The sequence below is a fragment of the Cygnus olor genome, chromosome 1 (genome assembly GCF_009769625.2).
Source record: "Cygnus olor isolate bCygOlo1 chromosome 1, bCygOlo1.pri.v2, whole genome shotgun sequence".
NCBI lineage: Eukaryota > Metazoa > Chordata > Aves > Anseriformes > Anatidae > Cygnus > Cygnus olor.
Window position 1 is genome coordinate 83,076,260 of NC_049169.1, and position 21,260 is coordinate 83,097,519.

At 38.8% G+C, this 21,260-nt stretch overlaps 1 protein-coding gene across 2 annotated transcripts in view; it reads right to left on the reverse strand.

Moving 5' to 3' along the window:
- Positions 1 to 21,260, reverse strand: part of GBE1 (1,4-alpha-glucan branching enzyme 1) — a 170,015-nt gene that overhangs the window by 135,536 nt on the left and 13,219 nt on the right. The window lies entirely within an intron of this gene.

Sequence of the window (21,260 nt, forward strand, 5' to 3'; positions counted from 1 at the left end):
GCTCCAATGACCATACCAGGGGGCCTTTGCAATTCAAATCCCGTATCCTTTCAGCTCATCTCCACTTACAGACCAATGTTTTTTAAAGACCAAATACCAAAGTTAGGTGTTTTCTTCACACTTACTGGAAGAAAGAAACTTCAGTCATGGCATTTCTTCAAGCACATATACAACCAACTTGAAACAAGACACTTAGTAACAGACTAACACTTTCAGAAGCATCCTTGCTCACCCCCCCCTTTTGTCTTTCATAGTGAAATTCATAGTGAAATACTGAAAATCAATAAAAACCGACCCTGTTTCAAATGATGTTTTTGTTATATTAATAATTTGTAACATAGCATTGCTTTGAATCCCATGCTTTGTACACAGCCCTGTTTAGCACTGTATGATGAGTGTAGGAATTGGCTGACTTTCCACAGAAGCAGAATTAAAACATCAAATATGACATCATACAATGGCTATCCAGAAAGTGGGTAACTTGCCAAAAAATAAGCTTCACAGTGAAGGAATAAAAACTGTATAACTCAGTAGTCATTTTAGGGTGGTTACATTTCAGATGAGCATACTTCTACCACCTAAAAACCAAATTCAAATATTTTGTCTTTTAAGTACTTAGAGACCTAAAACTTATGTAGTGAAAGTATACAGATACCACAGAAAGGTCAGAAAAAGAGACGGTTTGACGGTTTGTCAGTGCTATGCAAAGCTAAACAGTTCTTAGTCAAAGGAATAGTGTTCTATTTATCTTATAAACATGATGCGCAAAACCCGATGCGCAAAACCCACCTGAAGCTACAATTCCTATCATCACTGACTTCATTCAACTAACTGATCCCATTAAAAATGGAAGAAAGGTGTTAAAATCAGTAGTTTCATTACAGGGTTTAAAATTTTTTTTTAAAAAAGTTAGCTTCCCTCTTCTCCCCAAACTTAAATGCCTTAGTGAAATAAGACTTCTGGCAGAAAGTTAAAGTCTAATGGCAAGTCAGAATACTGAATCAAGTCTCCACATAAAGCATTCAGATAGTTATTTTTCAAAGCAATTAAGGAGGTATTAACTTCCTCCTGGCCACCTTGTAAGGTGTCAGGAAAAGGTGGTATAATATTTTAAACCTTTGTATTTATCCAAATGAGCTTTAGATTCTTAGGCATCACAGGAATCTAAACAGAAACAAATATAACCAAAAAGGCCTTGGCAGCATACAAAATACCCTCCTTTAATCAGTATGGTGCTGCACTCTAAGATGGCTGCCAAATTTCACAACATTTTTATGCCTCTTTTCACACCTTTTTTTGAAAGTCATAGTTATTGCAGTTTATAGAAGAGTCAATCAGCTTATTTTAAGACCTGTGGTGTCAACACTAACATTAATCATTTTAGTCCCTCTTCTGCTTATGATGTTCATTTTAGTAGCTATTCATCTTTCAGATTTTTGTCTACACTAGCTTTTATGCCATAATTTATTTCCACAATATTGGCCCAATATTAATGCTAATTTATTCAAAACATGAAAGCAAATAGGAGAGGCTTTGATAATGATATCTGGCGTCCATATGGAAAGCCCAGTTCTGCAGACACCCAAGGAAAGAGGATATGAAAGAAAATGTCCAGTAAGGTATTCTCTGTAGCCAAATCCTCCCATTTCTCAATAAATACAAACATTTGCAGGAATGTCAGTGTTAAAATAAAGCTAGAGTCAATGTAGGTATTGGAAGGACTGAAAGATCAGAAGTAGAAAACTTAAAATGTTAGTTTTTGTTGTTGTTCTGTTGTTTTTCTCCCCTCATTTAAACAACAAACCTTAAGAAAAACTGTTTGGATGTTTTGAGATACCACTTATCCTATTTATCAGTTTGCTCCTGAAGCCTCCTAGGGGAACACCAGGTCTTATTTTTCAAGTTTCAACTCTCCTCCACCACAGGAAAAGCTGTATCAGCATTACAGTAAAACAGGCAATAGAAAAGCAAAGAGTGCCTAGGTCATCAAATCCTCTCCTGTACCATCAATTACGTACCAAGAACAATGCTATTCAGAATAACTGAGATTTCGGAGCAGTGTTATCAAAACTGGCTTGGGCCCCCCCCTCCGATTGCTATGACTGGAAAAGTGCTAGAGAACCATGCTGACACGCAAGCATCTTCCCAACACGCCCATGCAGCAGCTCTGTTTGAGGGCTAACGTACCATCAGCTTCTGCAACAGCATTACGTTGACCTCAAGCTCTCTTGCAGTTTTCCCAGACATAGTACCAAGGGCTGGAGAACAGGGATCTGCTGATTTCTCTCAAGACTTCTTTTTTATTTTAAGGGTAGGCTTTTTTGGGGTTGGGGCTTTGTTTCTCAAGCATTAGCTTTTCTTACAAAAGAGTACAAACCATCACACCTATGGAGTGGCAGTGAGATTGCATGCTGTGGTCAGAATTACTGAATGAAGCTCGCAGTGACAGTGTGGGAAGACTGGGACCAGTGGTGGAGAATGAAGAACTGGGTAGTGTCAAACCTGTATTGACCTCCTGAAGTGGACAGACAGGTCTAGACATCAAATATTTCCTGTTTTGTTATAGGTAGAGATCTAGTTACTCTATTCCAGATCATTTGCAGGATCCACTCTGACTTATAAACCCTGCGGACAACTGAAACGTCAAAAAACTGCAACAAAGAAAAATCCAAATTGGTGGAAGTGTGGTGCATCCACACTGACAATATATATAATACTAGGTACAGATTATTTCTCGTACTACAGGAAGTACAGAAAGGTAAACTGCCATCATGTTTAAAGACTTACTTTTCTACAATAATGTATTATTTACATAAAGCCACACTTGAAAAACTGGCAAATAAGGAATAGAAGAAATGCTGATTTTAGTTCTGATAGACTACTTCTACAGGAACATGAGAAAGGATTAACAGCTGGTTTTGATTTATGTATCAAGAGGCTCAGGAGCTGCAGATCCCCTCCTGTTATCACAGACAGCCCATCCTTTAGAGATAGATGTCCAAAGTCTTGCAATGTTGTCACCAACTAACAGTGATGGGTATCATTTAAGTGCCTACACTGAAAATATAAGCAGCAACAGCTTCCTTTTGGAATGGGAAAAAAAAAAAAAAAAAAAACTTGATAGCTACATAAGAAGAGAAGCTCTGCACCTGCAGATGTGATGTTAACACTTGGGTCATAATGTTCCACACCAAAGCAGCTCTTAACACTACAGGTCTATTCAAAAAGTGGCCAGCAGCAGCAGTAAAATTCACTCAGAAAACTATGCTGTAAGAACAGATTCCAGTCTGGTCTGCCACAATGCTCTGGGCAACTAGTTGAATTCAACAAGCAATGTATTATTGCATTTCATGAAGCCTGTCTGTAAAATAGGCATTCTTGCCTCCAAATTTGATCTGGTACATCCACGCAGAGCCATGCAGTCCAGGCTTACCAGATCAGGGGAGCACAAGATCTTCGATCCACTGCAATCCACCAGAACAACAGACCTCTTTAACCCCCATTTGTAAACCACGCTACTGGTAATTGCCATCTCATGAAGCACAGTTATGAGGTCTCTGTACTCACTGGCTTTTCCCGGAAGGCTAAAGTAGTACAATTTAATACTTTCCATGTACATGCCTGAGGAACATGTGGGAATATGAGATGGACAATCATGAAACAATCACCACTAATAAGGGCTACTTCTCTTCCTGCTGTGACTCTTACTGCTTCATAGTAGAAAAAAGGAAACAAAAACATCAAAGTGGAAGCTAGAAGCATTGATACACCACCTCTGAATACTTCAAAATAAAGAACACATGGCCATTCAGAGATTACTTTTTCTAATATTGCTGATACTGATATGAAGATGTAGTTACAAATGCTTTCACCAACACCAAAGCCAATGCAGGTAGTCACTGCTCTGCATATCAAGTCCCTGCGTTTCATTTTCTCCTTTACTCTGTAGTTTGTTTTTCCCTAACACTGTCCTCATTCAGTTGCCTATAAGGGGACAGATCGAAGGAAGACGGGAGTAGGATGAAGTTCTTCGCAAAGCAGATTTCTGGAGTCCAACAAATCAAGTGCACCAGAACTAGAATTAAGTGATAGAAGCAAACTGCTGTTCATAACTGTTTCTTTAACTAGACACTAGTGAAAGGTTACCAAAACAAAAGCCCCTCATTTCATTTTGTTCTTTTCTCCACCTCCTTTACTCACCTTTCCTTCATTTAAGGACAGTATAAATCTCAGGTAGGTACTACTATTTCAGAACACTAGAACTACTACACTGTAACCTCAATCAGCTTTAGTTTTAGACAACTGACCTGCACTTCCTGCATAGAAAGATTAAATGAATTTTTAATAAGTTTAAATATGTTTAAATAGATTAACCAACATTTGAACAGCATGTAACCTTTGAAGTGTTAGAAGAATTCCAAGAGAATGTTTTAAAAGTGTAGGACACCGACGAGTGATGTTTACAGAGAGACAGGAAGTCTGACATTTCATTTTGTTTTTCTGTGGGTTAAAAGCAAAGATTTTATATGTTTCTGAAGTCATTATCATTGTCTGTGGGTGGCTAAATCGGAACATCCCAGAGTCTCTAGCTGCACTATTAAAATTCTTCACTACACAAGTACTTTGCCCCTTTATCCCAGGAGAGAGGCAATCTAACACCCATTTCATCCTTAGCTGAAAACTAAGTATTCTGCAGATTGTCTGAAGATATTAAGTTCGTATTAGGTGTAATAAAGTTAACTGTTATTCAAATAATTTGGATATACAGGTATCGCAGTAAGAAATTTACAGAGTTAAATCATTTGTTGCGATTCCTAACATTTAGGAAGTGCTCAAAATTCAAGGTATGGTCCAGCTTGAATAAGTTTCCCTTGCTACTTGCCACTAAAAATACCCTAAAGGAGAGAACAAAAAATACAAGAAAGCCAAAATTTTCAAAAGCAGCTTTTCTAGTTGTTCTCTACTCTGCAGATAACAAACACCAACATACAAATTTTCATTTCTTGCTTTCCAACAGAAGAGGCAGCTTGTCTCTCTGCTTTTCTGGTGTTCACAAAAAGTTTCCTTAAAATTTACTCAAGTGAATGGAGTGAGGGGAAAACATTCAGCAGTGTCTGCTGTTGATGGAGCCATCAGACATAATGGCTTTTTCATTAGCTACATCCAAAAATCTCCTTCAAGAATATAGGTAAATGCATTAGAGTGTCTTTACTGCTTTTTCTACTAGAATAAATCTGTAATACGGAAGCTTCACGGGAAATGGAAGTGGAAGAAAACGGGAAAAGTGGAAGAAAACGGGAAATGCAATGCAATTGTACCCACAACACCTTAACTCAGTTATAGTTCCAAGGACCCTTCCATGGTGAGCAAAGGGATGTAAAATCCCAACTCCCTCTGAACATCCCATTAATTCAGCATGAAGAGAGCACAGCTTTGTCCCAAACTAAACATGGTAACTTCAAAAAATCTAGGAAATATTTGCTTGGGGATAATTAATGAGTAATCACTTGTTCTATTGGAAATACACAGTACAGAGTTACTAATTAAGCATCAGCTTTTCCAAAATAAAAGCGGTGTTGTACAACTTGAGCCTTACCAACAATATACAGTCTAGTACTTATGAGAACAAAATTGTGAGAAAATAAAGAGTAGCCACAGCGTTTTTCTTGACATCTTATCAGCAGCTGCTATTTTTGACAGAAGTGAAGACTAATAAGCTAGAAATATATTAAAGACAAATATATCTAAGTAGTGTTTTAGCAAGAAGATTATTTGCCAGCTTAAGTTCTGGCACAATGCCTTCTGCACAATACCAAGGACTAGAAGTAACCGTCTTCCCTCCTGTACACACTAAGATAATTTTGTGACTTCACCACCATTTGACAGCTGCAATGTCTTGCCATCAGCTACAAATGACTATATATCGTCCTTGATTCAGAATCAAATACAAGAGTGATTACAAGATGCATCAAGTGCAAACTTAATGCAATCATTTAGTAATAATTGCTCCACTAGCTTATCTAAACCAATCTACTGCTAAGAACCCCTTCCCCACAATATTTAGATGTTCTCTTACCCACATCCTCACGTTTGTTCATCTTTCAACCCCTTCAGTTTTATTAGACACACGCAGACACACCTCACAGGATAAATGCATCAAATTACTAATTCTTAGAAGGAGCAAAAGGCAATTTCTTTCCATCTGAATTCTAGAGAGCTAGTTAGACATCAACTCTAGCAAGAGAGGAAGAGAGAGAAGTGCATATGTACTTGAGTATTAACACATGCTACAAGAAAGCTATTCAATCTCTTCATCTTTTACCCTCTATAGATATAAAAGGTATACAGTTACTTTATTGTTTTTAAAAACTGAAAGACACCCCAAAAAACAAAGCCACCTCCAAGATACTAAGCTGTTACAACTTTCTGGAGCACTACAGCTATGTATACTCTGCATATGCCAAAGCCCCCAAAACAGCTTCCCTGGCACAACAAAACAGTCTTAAGAAGCATTTTATAATTGCTATCTTAAGGCTCTATTTTACGCTTTTGCCTTCATACGTAAAGCAACAAATTTACCAGTAGCATGCTTTTTGTTTTACACATCTAAATATTTGTTAGATAAACAAATTTAGATATCAAGTTTCTTCATTTAATAGTCAGTCTATCTCTGATAGTCTTAATTATGCATAAATTATGCAGTAAAACCCTTCTTTTAGATGTAATAATTGGATATCACCCTAACAGAGAAGCAAAAGCAATTTGAGGCAGTTCTTTTCAAATTCACATAACTACAGAGAAACTCCATCATATTTGAGCACAAGCTGCAGAAATGTAAAGAGACAGATTTCTTTCTAGAAATCAGTAGACTAAGACTGTGTTAGCTCATGTTTCATATTACACAAGAGAAAATAAACTGAAAGGTCAGTTGAACAGTTACAGCATTGCCCTTTTCCAAGGTAATCAGCAGAGCATGTAGCAGAGACGTGAACACAAGCGTGACTGGAAAGACAGTAGCTGATGAAGAGGCACGCTGCCACAGGACGTGGGACAAAATGCTGCTCCCAACGCCAGCTGAGGACTGTGGCACTCTGCAGGACTTACTTCACTAACTCTGATTTATTGCTTTAATTTCAAATTAGTGTTCCTGTTAACCATTCAGGTTTTCATATTGCCAAAACACACTAGAAGAAGGAATACTGAACATTAATCACATCTCCAGGTAAGCTACAGAAAAAACATCATCATTAATTTGTTTGTAATAGGGACACAATACAGTCAAAAATTTATCCATCTGGTTTACTAACGCATTTTTGCTTTAAGCACCCAAATTCTTGTTCTTCAGCACTGTTTACCTGCACATTGTAGGGCAGAGTTCCCATCTTTGCCCCCACAATGCCCATCAAAGTTTATTTTCCTCTCAGAAGAATGTGTTTATTGGTGAAAAGCTCCAAAACGTTTTTACAAATCATATTAGCATATGCTTAAACCCTCCTTAAGTTAGAGGCAACCCAAACATTTTATTTACTAGAATTATTCCTAATGAAGCTGTAAGCAAGAGTATATCAATTCCCATTTTATTCCACTGACAGCTATTTCTAAAAGACTTCCTTTGTATTAATAGGTATCTAGGTCTAGTTAAGGGGAGAGGGAAAAAGTCAGCAATTCCCACAGCACTAGCACTAAGTTGGAATCAAAACACAAGCTAAAAGCAGTAGCTACAGCTAAGGTTTCAGAAGATAATATAGGAACTTAGAATGAATTTATGATATGCTTTTTGGTGGGCACGTGCTATTGCCTCATGAAGGTCTTAACCAACCTGCAAGTGTCAGTCAGTACTATTTCTAATGAAATTATTTGCCTGGTAAGGATCAGCCCACGTGCCTCCTATGGGTTTTAAAAGCTCCGCACATCGTGACAAGATAGTCTGGACTTCAATGATTATTTCATTTCATCTTAGCTGTTTAAAAAAAGCTCTTTTCAATGTATTTTATTTTTTACTAGCTTACCACAGCAGTAAACATAAGAAGCCATCTGTTTCTTCTCAAATTTGGATTTTTAAGTGTGCTGCATCAATTTGGCTTCCACATGCTTTGGAATGCTGCAAGTAATTTTAGTTGGCATAAATGAAGCTCAATGCAATACTAAGAATGATTTATCCTCCTAAATAACCCCCAAGAAGTTAAGAATCAAAAGTTTTAGTTGTCTACCAAAATTTTTGCCTACCAAGTTTATGTCAGAAGTCACTCCTGATTATTTCAAATTTTCAAATCAAACATTGGATATTTGTCATTACAGTAGCCTCCCAACCCACTTTAGAGGGCACATCATTCAATAAAAAAAAAAATGAATTTTGTACCTGAAAACTCTGCGGCTGCTCTAGCTACAGCATAATTGTTGATTTTCATAAATTTTACTTCATTTCCTATTAAGATCTGTTCCAAAAATTAAAGAGTCTTGACTTAATGGATCAGATCAATGGCTTACATGCTCAAGTAGTTTACTATCTGAAAGTTAAGTCAAGAAGTTAAAAGTCTTCTCATCCCCTAATAACCATAAAGCAAACAAAAAACCTCACTACAGAGCTGCTTCTTTGTCAAACTTCAGATTAAGTAGATTTAAATAGATAGCCAGAGGCTGTCAAAAAACTGGCTAGAAGAAAGGTACCCACAGCAATCACCGAGTTCCATACTACAGCAAACCTTGCTCCCCTGCAACAGTTTTCCCTCTCATCTAGTGTAAGCATAAACCTACAGTACTCCAATCTACTTTAATAAACCTTTAAACTCTATTATCTTGGCCTCAATTTCAAGATGTGCATGTATATCAAGTAAATAAGCATTCTGTTTTCCTCTCACAAGCACAAATATATCCCCAAGGTAGGTTTCCTTCCTAACCTTTAAGTTATTTATTGCCTACTTTCAGATTACCTCTCTGTAATTTAATGCTATAAAGGAAACTTCACAAAGCTCCAGGAAAGAAACACACGTATGTTATTTTACATATAAAGAAGAGAAAAACAAGCATTAAGTGTGGGATGGGAAGGAAGCTACACTTTTGCTTTTCTGGCTGACCGCCGAGGCGGTTCGATCAGTCTTCACTGGCTGGATCAATAAGTCTTTTCTATTTAGGCTCAGTGGCTCTATAGCACAATTCATATTGATTGCAGACTCAGCTTAGCAAGTGAGCCTGGTCTGCTAGCTGGGTTCCCCGTAATGCCAATGAATAAGAGCAGCCCTTTGAGAATAGAGATTTAAGGAAGAAAATGTTTCCTCCAGTGACTATAGACCAAGATCCTAGAGGGATTTGGAGCTGGAGAGGAGGAACAACATAGAGCTACTTTACCTGCTAAATAACTGTAACAGCCTTAGGCATCTAAGCAGAAGCCCCATGCTGTCTTCATGGCACAAGCTTGCCTAAGTGTAACTCTTAACTGCCTTCGTTGTTGGCAGGACCAACCAGGAAAGCCAAGCACTCAACTCACTGTACAGTCTGCAGTGCAAAATGCTTGTAATTTAATATTGATAAACTAGACGAATAATTAGAATTTGGGTACCTAAGAAACACCTTTAACTAGTCCCAGGTAATCAAGCCTATTCCCAAGGAAGATGAGCAATCAAGAAGCGTGTACGCAACTATTCACAGCAGCAACCAACAATACAAAGGCTTACTTTATTCACATCCAAGCATTTTCAAGGTGCTCTCTAAAAAGTTCTTCCAAACTTTGGTAAGAAGGAGCACAAAGCTGAGAAATACCGATCATTACCTGGTTTGTACCATCATCTCAGGAATAACTGTATGAATTCACAGAATTCATACAAATTCACAGAAGTTATTATACCAAATATTTGAGCCTCTTAAGAAAACAGAGGAATTCAAGTTTTATGGACTCTCTCTGTTCTTCTGAAACACTAAGCTACTATATCTCCTTGACACAACGGTCTTTTATCGGAATGAAACTACACGAACTGCTGCATGTCAGGAATCTGGTAAGGGCTTTGTAACTGCAGAATGAGCACTACCCAGCAGCTGCTGGATTCCTCTCACCCACATTTCCATTTTCACAGGATTGGAGCTCAAACAGACATATGACAGTTTCCAAGACATCTGCCTTCTGACGGGATCGTGGCTGTATTTGAAGTTAGCAGGGACAGCCCGATAATCATAGAAGTCATTGTTGCTTTGCAGTCTCCAAGCATATGTCAGTCTCTTGTCTGTAATTCAACCTGTCTGTCTCTGCATTAGAAAGCTTATGGTCCAAGTTCTGAATGGTAAAGAAAGTTGTAAACAAGAGGCAGGGGAGAGCAACAACTAATAATGCGCTACTACTCAGTACTCACAACTAATCTACCCAAAACGTGACTCAAGCCTCCATAAGACACTTAAGCTCATACCAGACTTTTACACAGCTGAAGCAGTGAGGTACCTGGGACACACAGAAGGATGCTTGCAGCTATCAGGTGGTGCAGAAGAAGAAAGAAACCTCACACCCCCACCCCAACCCCCTTAGAGAACCTGGTATTGCCAGGGTCAGTCATCTTGATATGCTGCACGCTTAAACATGGCCATGGTCTTGCTTTTTGACAAGGCTACTGAGAAAGCTTCAGAGATCATGGAAGTCTAATGCTAGGAGTTCAGAAACAAAAGACAAGCAAGCTGTCTACCAGGTGGAGAAAGCCTATTTTTACAGTTTAAGGATTATATGCACCATGTAAAGCAAGTACTAAAGTTAGAGAAGCCTTTCATATCAATTTTTGACAGAAGCTTTATTTACCCAGAAAGCCTTGTATCAAAAATTCGTATTTTTAACTTCATCCATCTGAAGCAAATGCTTAAACACAAAGGTTGAGCAACATAGTAACAGACTACAGGTTTAACAAGACTTCTTCCTTGTCATTAATTTTCCATCCTATTATGTTCCTATGGCTATTTAGTATGATTTTTTCCTCTTTATAGAAAAATGTAGAGGATTTACAACTTCTCAAGCAGTGTATTTTAAAGTACCTGTCTATCCGTGAGGTACGAAATAGAAAAAGCAGCGCACTATACTCTTGATGTAAGTATACACGTGATTATCTAAGTATTGACATCAGGTGCTTAAACATCCCTTCCTTCCGCCCTCCCCCACCCACAACAGGTACAACTGAACATAAAAGTCATCTCTTTTTTGAAACTAAGCCTAGGAAAACACCACTAGCTCCAGTTCTCAGGCTGGAGAGCTGCCAAAGCAAAGCCTACGAACAGAAGGCAGGGGAATGCCAGGTTAGCCCCAGAGCTTCAGCTAGCACGGCCTCCTTACCCCAGTCAGCTCGACATGCAGCAGCATCAGGGAAGAGCCACGAACCTACAGCTTCGACTAGCTTTTCAATGCATCAGGAACCTCACCTCTTCGTTTGAGAGCTGCCTACCCAGAACACAAAGCTCGTAAAGACTTCTGAAGCATCAAATACTGTTAGGTACGTAAAGAATTAACATGAGACTTTTTCCATCACAATATATTTGTTATATTAGAGTAGCTGGGGTACCTATTCCACAAGTACATCTGTCATCTGTAAACTGAATACAACTGCACCAAAATTCAATTCTTCAATCTCTTCCTCCTCTTCTGAGGAGCCTGAACTGCCGTTCAGCTTCTGCAAGGCCACACACACGTTAGCATCCATAGATCTGGGTGTTTATACTTTCCCTCCTAACACTTAGGATTTAGGCACTGCCAGTCAGAACTTTTTCAGTTCTCATCTTGTACCAGTTTCATGTAAAATGCATGCAGAATTGAGAGAGGAGGTACCAACTAGAGAGGAGAAAAGAGGTTTCCATTAGGAACAGAGCCTGAGAGAGGCTGCAGGATCTGTCCTTACAGGTCTGAGACCCAAGTGGACAAAAGCCTGAAGTCAATGCTGACCTGCTTCTGAGCAGGATGCTGGGACACTGAACATCCCAGGGTCCCTGTCAACCATAATTAATCTAAGAATATTTACTACTTTACACCAATTGAAGCTAGCCAGTTTCACACAACAAAGAATGTGACAAGATATAAGAACAACAATGCAGGTAATGACAGAAATACAACTACAGCAAGTGCCAAAACATTCGAATATATCTTCGGTTACCAGCAACCACATACACCTCTGCTAAGCTTGCATTCATTATCTGCGTACATAAATACACTTACAAAGAAAAAGGGATGCCACATTGCTAAAACAGACAAAAAATACAAGTGAAACAACCCAGCTCCTACCCTGAAAGAAGTTCTGCTGTTGTGGTAGGCATTGTTTCTCCTCCTCAAATGCTTTATTAGCACAACTGCCATGCGATTTAACATCAGTTCAAGTAGTCACTGAAGCATGTCAAATGAACTTTTACATCACTATTACCTTAAAGAAGCGTTACTACAATTATAGTAACCACATGTTCACAAGGAATTGTGATACTTGGTTATTTCCATTTTAACTTCTTGTAATTTCTATGTAAACTTCTGATATACACTGTAAACACATGCACATATATACACACACGAAATTTACACACACACACTTATATAAAGAGTATTGTTCCAAAGCATTCTGGAAACAAGAAGTGATTTACTATTGACAAAAATTTCCAGAGTTTTCACCACCGAAATATAACTCTTTGGAATTGGAGGTGTTATGGATGCAAGACTGTATTCATACTGTATATCACCCAATACTAAAGATTTTTATTCTTCTTTCTTTAACCTTTTAACCAAATGTTACAGGTGCAATTTCCAAGTCTTTCCTCCTGGATAGCTAATTCAAGAGGGATGCATATTCCTGAGTCCTCTGCACCAGAGGGGGGTGAGCCCTCAGGAAAGGCAATGCGAATACGTCTCCTTCCTGAGCTGAAAGACAGAGCTGCTGTTCAACAACACGATGCCTCTACGAGGCCAAGGGGAGCCCTCATTTTCCGTATCACCCAAATCTGCAGGAATGTGAAGCCACCACACGATGCTCAGTGTCTCGCCTTGCATACCTTCCTGCTGCCCACTGGCAATCCCCACCTGACTGCTGCGGTCGGTCCCATTTATGCCAGCAGTGGGGTTCTGAAGGCAAGCCTGGGCTGTACAAGCACCTTACCCACCTTTCAGCCAGATTCAGTAAATTTAAATTAAGTGCACTAGCCCTAATTCTGTCACGCTGAACTCTGTGGAGAACTTCCCCTGATGATTTCTTCACGATTTTTAAGGAGACTGGTCTCTATGCTAAAATTGCAAGACAGACACAGCACTCTTTGCTGCTTTTGAAAAAATACCCAAATCCATCTGGGATAGTTGTGTTTAGCATGCCTTTCTTCCTTTACAGGTCTCCCTTAAAACAAATTAGCATAATTCTGCATTGCTAGGGAGGGACTAATGTGGCATGGTTATTAGAACTACTTTAATGCCCAACGTGCCTTACACAGTAAAGGGCTCTGAGTGTTTACCTCACTCTAGATCTCTTGAAGGAAGCCTGGATATTTATACTGTATTAATTTAAGAAAAAAATTATTAATGCTCACATTTTTCTGAGCTAACCATTTAGTGCCTTTTCTTTCAGAAAGTGCTTGCTAAATGATATATTTCTTTTAATCATTAAGTACGCAGGGCATCAGTAGGTGCACTGTTTGACAAAGTTTAAATACCTTAGTTTAGAAAGCCCCGATGCGCCATCCCACTGCGTTATGTTACACGATACAGTTACTTGGCTACAAGAAAAAGCTTTGAACACAAGACCAGCAGACAGACAGAAGAACCACGTGGAAAGGCCCTTTTCAGTATACCTCAGGCTTCTAAATGCAGACCAGAGCCACAGTCTCTTTCTGAGTCCTAAAATACCACCCAGCTGGTGCAGTGAACTGCTCGGTCTGCCACATGGAGTCACAGGAGCAAGAGAAGTTCATTCAAGGTTACCAGCATGTGAATTGTGAACGCTGCACTGCGTAAGCACAATAAGCAAGTCTCAGGTCTGAACTGAACAGTTTTCCCTTGCATATGCACAGCTGAATTCAATAAAAAAGTCATCTTCGACCTGCCAGACGACTTTGAGAGAAATCTCTTAAGAATACCAATTATTCCTAATTAAGTGTAAACTTTCAGATTGCTTACTGAGAAAAATCCACAATTAAAAAAAATATATTTTGCAAGCACAATAGTATCTGTAATGAGCAGTATGAACAGAAACTGATACGGACAATAAAACAGAGTTTGAACTGATAATTCATTCCTCTTTTATAGCAGTAAGGAGTTGCTAGAACTGCACTTCACTTCCATAATTGAGTTTTGAGTGGCTTACATTCATACTCTAATCACAACAGAGCTAACATGAATTTCAACTTCCATATATTATACAGCAAGCCCCCTTCCTTGCTGTCTTGGGGGATGTCTAGGGGAAGGTGTCTTACCTAAGTACTACTCCACCTCGAGTCAACCAGGTTGCTGTCTTTCTGCATACAGCCTCTTTCCCTAGAGCATGCTTGCAGTGTAATGCGAGTTGCAAACAGCTCTCCCAGTTTGTTTGTGCCCTCATACAACCCAAAGAGGTCTGATCTCAAGACCAAGAAGACCGTTTTTCTGTACATATAAAACCAGAAAGCTGGATGCTCGTGGACAGCATGCAATTCAGAGCCAGTACACAACGTGCATTACTGAAGAATGCCGTTTCACAAACACAAAGCTGACCCGAAATTCTCCAGCTGACAACTTTTACCAAGAGCCCAGAAACTTTTCCTGGGGGGTGAAGTGGAGGGTGAGGGGGCACACGGTATGAAGAGGGCAGATGAAACCACACATTTCTATTACTGACAGTCAGGCGCCAGCCAACAGAGCTGGCTTCCCCTCCAGGCCCCCTGGGGAAGGGGCTCACAGGGTTTCGGAGGCTGCAACCCCAGGGGGGCACCAAGCAGGGGCCCACAGCCAGGCCCTCCTCCTTCCCCACAGCCTTCCTTTAAAAGGCCCCTTCCCCTTCTTCATTTGAGTCTGGAAAAAAACGAAGCTTTGAAATCCCCAAGCAGACAGGCCACACGCCTGCACACAGTTTAAGAATGGGCACAACTGCCCGCGATGCATTTCTGCACACTTAACACTTCAAGCAGCTCACACTCAGCCAAGGTTTAAAGCCATGAACGCTAATAAAATCCATTCTGTTAAAAGTCTACGGTACCGTGAAGGGAAAAGCTGTTCTTTAATTAACTCATTACTTACATATTAAGTTATTAGGTAAAACAGGTAAGCAGTTTCAAAGCAAATATTTTGGCAAAGGCAAATGCCTATTAATTTCAGTAGAGGTGAACCTGAAGTATGGCAGCTTTTTTACTAAATCAAACAGAAGACAAAGCCTACAGTTTAAAACTACATTGCCCCTTTGCTGATCAACTAGCTCTTTCTAGACATGAATTCAGCATTAGGTGCCTTCCACCTTTGCTTTAAGAATAAATTCAGAGTAAGATCTAGCTGTCAAAGTGCTTTTCTCAGTTATTTGCAGGTGAGGGGCACTGAAAGTTACAGAAAGCACTGCAGCTTTTTATAACAATCATTAACTTATTTTTTATTCTCCCAGAAATTAAAATAACACTGGAAGCAAGTTTAGCTTGCATCCATACAGCTCACTCTTAAGTCCATTCAATTATAGTGAAAGCAACCAACCAAAAGAGCACACACAACCATTCCACCCCCCAAATAAAATGTCACCACGCACAGTGCCCACATCAAATCCATGAGCTCATCCCCTGGACACAGCTGAAGAGCCAAAATCACCTTATTCCATTAAAAACTTTGCAGACCAGTGCTGCCACATTACACAGTTGCTTGCAGTTTTATCTTGGGTTTGTAGTCTCCCTTAGAAATTGGAAGGTCCCATCCCACCACCTCCATGCACAGTAACCACATCCTCTTACTACCTCATCCCCAACAGCACTCATGGAAACTCCAAGTTTTAGTATTATGCAGTATGTTCCAATTCATATATTTTAACAACACTGAAATAGTACCAGTTACAACAATGATATGATTACAAGGTACATTTTCTTCCAGAAATACTCTTGTTCTGGAAGTTTAAGATACAACCCAGATGCACCATAAGTGTTAAAGATTAAAGAAACCATGCAGAAAAATTCATTCCTAGCTTACTACCAAATATGTAGGCCTTTAATCATCATCTAAGTCTGATTACAAAGAAGGAGTAAGGTAAAAATGAATGTTCTGGAGGGAACTTCCTTCCAGCACCTTGTGGGCTAATCAAATGCTGCACTTCAGAGCAAAAGAAAAAATTATTAGGAGCCTTAGAGTCCTGAGATCCCCCAGAGAATATGAAATTCTGGTTTGGACACCCCAAATATACACTACAGATTGCTCCCTGTCTAAGAAGTACACAACTAAGTACTGCTTGTAAGCAAAATTAAAAATAGTGACAGCAGTATGAGTGAAACAACAAATGGAAATAGCAAATAGCAGATGCAATGCAGAATATTGTCAAGACCTGAAAACGCGTTTAAAAGTTTACAAATTTTACCTTTCCGTAAGTTTAGTTAACTTTCAGTTAACTAAAAAAAATATTTTGACAATAAAAAAATCCCATGATTATTAAAAAAAAAAAGACTTATTTGTAAGGTATACTGAATGCCACCAGTTATGGGAAATGTCTAGAGTACTGACATGAGCATATTCAATGCACATTTCACCATGAATAATGCTGAAACTGTTCTTGTAGAATTTGTCAGCGGTATTTCCAGGAATTTGACAAAAAGCAGTTAAGCAATTCCACCTACTAATAAACATTTCTTAGCAATATCTAGTCAGGATATCAGAACAGTAAGAATTACTGAAGTGACACTGAAATACACCATTATTCTACCTGAAGGTTTATAGTTATCTTACTCACATATAGATGATACAATGATGCAATTTCTTAAGTTCCCTGAATTTGACCAGCTCTCATCAGCTAACAGAGCAGAGCACAAGGGAACCAGCCAGGAGAAGCCATACTCCATTACAAATGTTATTGAGAGTTGTGTGTGATCTGCAATTACCATGTCACTGCAATAACTATCATGAGAAATAATACTCCACGTTGCAATTGCAACCTGTTTGTTCCAATCATCTTAAAACCGCTCTATTATTTAAAAAATAAAAATAAAATCCTACCCATCTACAAACAACTCACACACCATGGACTTCTTCATAGTAGGAAAAAGAGAAAAACAGCAGCAAAGTCAGGAACTTTCTGACAGAGATGCAAGCTTCGTGTTTTGTCAGTCTCTAGAGGTGGTCTGAAAACCTTCACTCTGTGTTCCTTTTCCCTCTGCTCCCACATTCGTCTTGGCCTTCACCTCATCCATTCTTTTTCATTTTCTTTCCATTATTTGACCACCCAGAAATTCAAATTCACATTGCAATAGCATGTGCGTGTAGGCACATGCATGAAATCCCACAGACCTCCACCAAAATTTGCCATGGCTGTATTATAAAACATAGAGAAAGCAAAATGAGAATTTTATGGTAGTATATGCAACATTATCATACATTTATCCTCAACTACCTAGGCTTCTGAGTCAAAAGGTTTGAGATAGCAGACTTACTCATATAACCTGTAATGCAAAAGACCTGAATGATTTCTGGGGAGATGATTTAAAGATCGTACAATAAATATCTCCATTGTTCAAATAAGATCATACATATATCGGCATGAGGGAAGACCTATCTTTTTAAGCCCCTAAATTCAATTTTCATGATCTTGATACCTAAAGAATAAAGTAACAAAGACAACTAAAACCTTGTGCTCATAGCACTTAACATACCAATTAAGTACTGAAACCAAGGACACTGTTCTCACCAACAGGCTACTTCAAACTTGGTCAGTGGGGGGACGGGTGGAAACAACACAAATGGTGCCTTGCATACTCTGGCAGTCAGTTAGTAAGCAGCTGAGTTACAGACACTTACTCAGTAAGAGCTATTTAATCCCACAGAGCTTAATTTTATTTTTCCTCCAAAGCCTACAATGCATGAACAGAAGCAGCTACGTGTCCCTCAGTTAATACTTCCCACCTGGGTTCATACCTTTGTGGTATGAAATAAAGTTCATCTGCCAGGACTGCAATTGCCTCCTCACTTCAATTTCCTTACTATTTATTTCATAGTTTACAAATGGACCACTTGATGAAAAAAGTATCAATAGAAACAGTAGGAAAAAGGAAAATCTTAAGTCAAAACTTCTCACCTAACAAGCCATGTATTCATTGTCAAACCAGTAGCGCCACTACTGTAGAACTCTAAATTCAGATATTAAGGAAAACAGGAACACAATACCTCAGACACAAAAAGCATCCCCGGTTTGGAAAAAAAAAAAAAAAAATTTTTTTTTTTTGCTGAGTTACACTGTTACAAGGTGTGAAATACATTACACAAGCAGCCACGGATTATTACTTATTCCTACTTTTCTGTCATAGAGGTTTTTCTTGTTTTGTTTTGTTTGTTTGGTTTTTTGTTTGTTTGTTTTCCAGAAGAACTATCGGTCCTTCAAAAAAATACCTAACCCTTATTCTTTCATCTAATTGTCACTATCAGGGACTTTTTATCAGGGACTATATTCTATATTGAAAGGACAAGGGGGAATGGTTTCAAACTAAAAGAGGGTAGGTTTAGACCAGATATAAGGAAGAAATTCTTTACTCTGAGAGACCAGGTTGCCCAGAGAAGCTGTGGATGCCCCATCCCTGGAGGTGCTCAAGGCCAGGCTGGATGGGGCTTTGGGCAACCTGGTCTGGTGGGAGGTGTCCCTGCCCATGGCAGGGGGGTGGAACTGGGTGGTCTTTAAGGTCCCTTCAAACCCAAACCATTCTATGGTTCTGTGATCAAAAACATTAAAGCTAGTGTTTGGAGCTCATCAGACATGGAAAATATCTTACCAGAATAACAACACCTTTCTCTGCGCCTAAAGAAAACAAGCATCAGCTTTCAATCATTGCATCAAGGTGGTAAACAAGTTGCTTTAGTATCTTTAAAGTTTTCCTGCTGTTGTTTGACACATTTCTGTCCCACCATCCTGTTCCAAGTAGCAGCACTCATTGGAAATACCAGAAAGAATAATGCTATCTTAAAAAAAAAAAAAAAAAACTATCAACCAGAAAAAAAAATAAACAAATAATCTGATCTTTATTCTCCTCTTTCTTCTCAAGAAGTTATCATCACTCTGGAACATGATTTATGGAACCCCAAAGGTTAAATCATCAACCTGTTCAACTCAACAACATGCATAGCGAACATATTAAATACCATAACAGACATGATGGTAAGCACCATGTTGTCCAACATCTATCATGAAGAAATACTGGTAGAGTGAATGCCAAAAAAGGCTCCAGAGACTCTGAAAACCTTATCTCCCCAAACAAGTCCCAGGTTTCTTATAGTTCCTGGCAGACAACCTACAAGGCCTAGGAAAGACAATGAAGAAAAAGTTCTGAAACAGAATAAGGGAACAATAAAACAAAGAATTTTGACTTTCTCAACTTATTTGTTGTTTTGAACAAGCAAGGACTAGATGGATGAAATCCAGTTTGGAAAGTGCCAAAAAATACACAAATCACTGCTCGGTTGTTTTCCCTAGAAGAGTGGGCTATATGCTGTAGCTTGAATGGACAAACCTTATTAAGCACTGAATAAGAACTGTGACAAAGTCTCAGTGCCATTTTTAGAACGACTTAACCAGCCAATAAGTGGTGAGAGCTATGTGTCAGTCAACGATACCAAGAGCAACCCTTGAAATTCATGGCCCACAGTAACCTGTAGAACCAAATACACAAAGTCCAATCTATTTCCTCTTCATAAAGTCCACGTTGCACCAGTGTGGTATCAAAACATGTACTTCAATTAATCACAGTCACACTGAAAGAACTTACGCAAACACACCTAGAAGCTGTCACCGATCTTTTAAAATATTAAGACATTGTTCTAAAACCAGATTTACATTAACAGTGCTTGTTGATATACTAGCAAATGCTACTGGTAAGCAATATCTTTTTTGCTGACAAAGTCCTTAGCGAAGATGCAGTTAAACCACTGAATCTGTCATCACAAGTTTTGTGTACGTTGGAAAGGGCATCAGCAACAGTTGGAACTGCAAAAAGCATGCCCTTGCACCTGTAAGTTGTACTGACAGTGCAACCATTTCTCTAATATTGCATGTTGTGCTGGCAATGTCTGTCTTTAAGAGAGATACTTCAATATCTGCCTTTTGTTGTTGTTGTTTTGCTGCCAAGTAATGCATTGATTATCCAACCTATAACACAGATCTAAGCATTTTTGAGAAAATACTGTTTCAATTGAATTATGTTAACTGACTAGACTTTGCAAACTACACCGATCCCTGCTATGTAAGGACAAAAAAAAAAGATGTTTAGAGGAACTTTTGGAGAAGAATCAGGTCTTGACAGAGTTAACGTTTCCTACTTCTATAGGGCCTGGAAGATGCTTGTGTCATAAGCCATTATGGTCAAAGTGTTCTGCAACACTTAACAAATGTAATTGCTATTTGCAGCTACCTCCATTTTAAGCTGGAAACCACTCAAAGTCAACCATGACTGCTGCTGAATGCTCAGTCTGATGCCTACTTTGATGTCGGCACATGATATTAGGAAAGGGAACACACTGTTTCATGATCTGAAATGCAAAGGCCCAAGTTCAGACAGTCTTGATTCTGATACTAAAAAGCTTGCTGTGTTTTTATTTAAAATTTTCTATTTGCTGTTAAGCAAAAAAAAAAAAAAGTAAATAGCTAAGCCAAAATATACAAGGGCTGACAGGCATACTCAGAGACATCACTCGTTATTTTATAATACTTAGTCCATAACTTCAGGATCCAAAGTAGATCCTATTCAGGAGACATCTTACAATTGTTAATCCGCTCATTGTTATTGTACAGTAACAACATTCCTGGTTTACTGGCTGTGATAAAGTAGTTGCCACCCAAGAGCTTCCAAACATGCTAAACTTTAAAGTAATAATGATCATTAGGTCTATTCCAGTACCTTATCTTCTAATAAACCCTTTCACTTTATTCTCAAAAGTCACAAAGTATAGCTGAAACACACATATCCCCATATGCAGACTGACTTAGTTTTACCAGTTATGCAACCTACGGACAGTTTCTACCAGTTCAAGGTGTCAAGGACCAGGTTAACTTCTGTACTATGAAAGGTACTGCTTTTTATTTTTGAACAGTCAGATCTCAAGATTGAGTCTTCTGCAGCCATTAACTTCATCAAGTAACTTG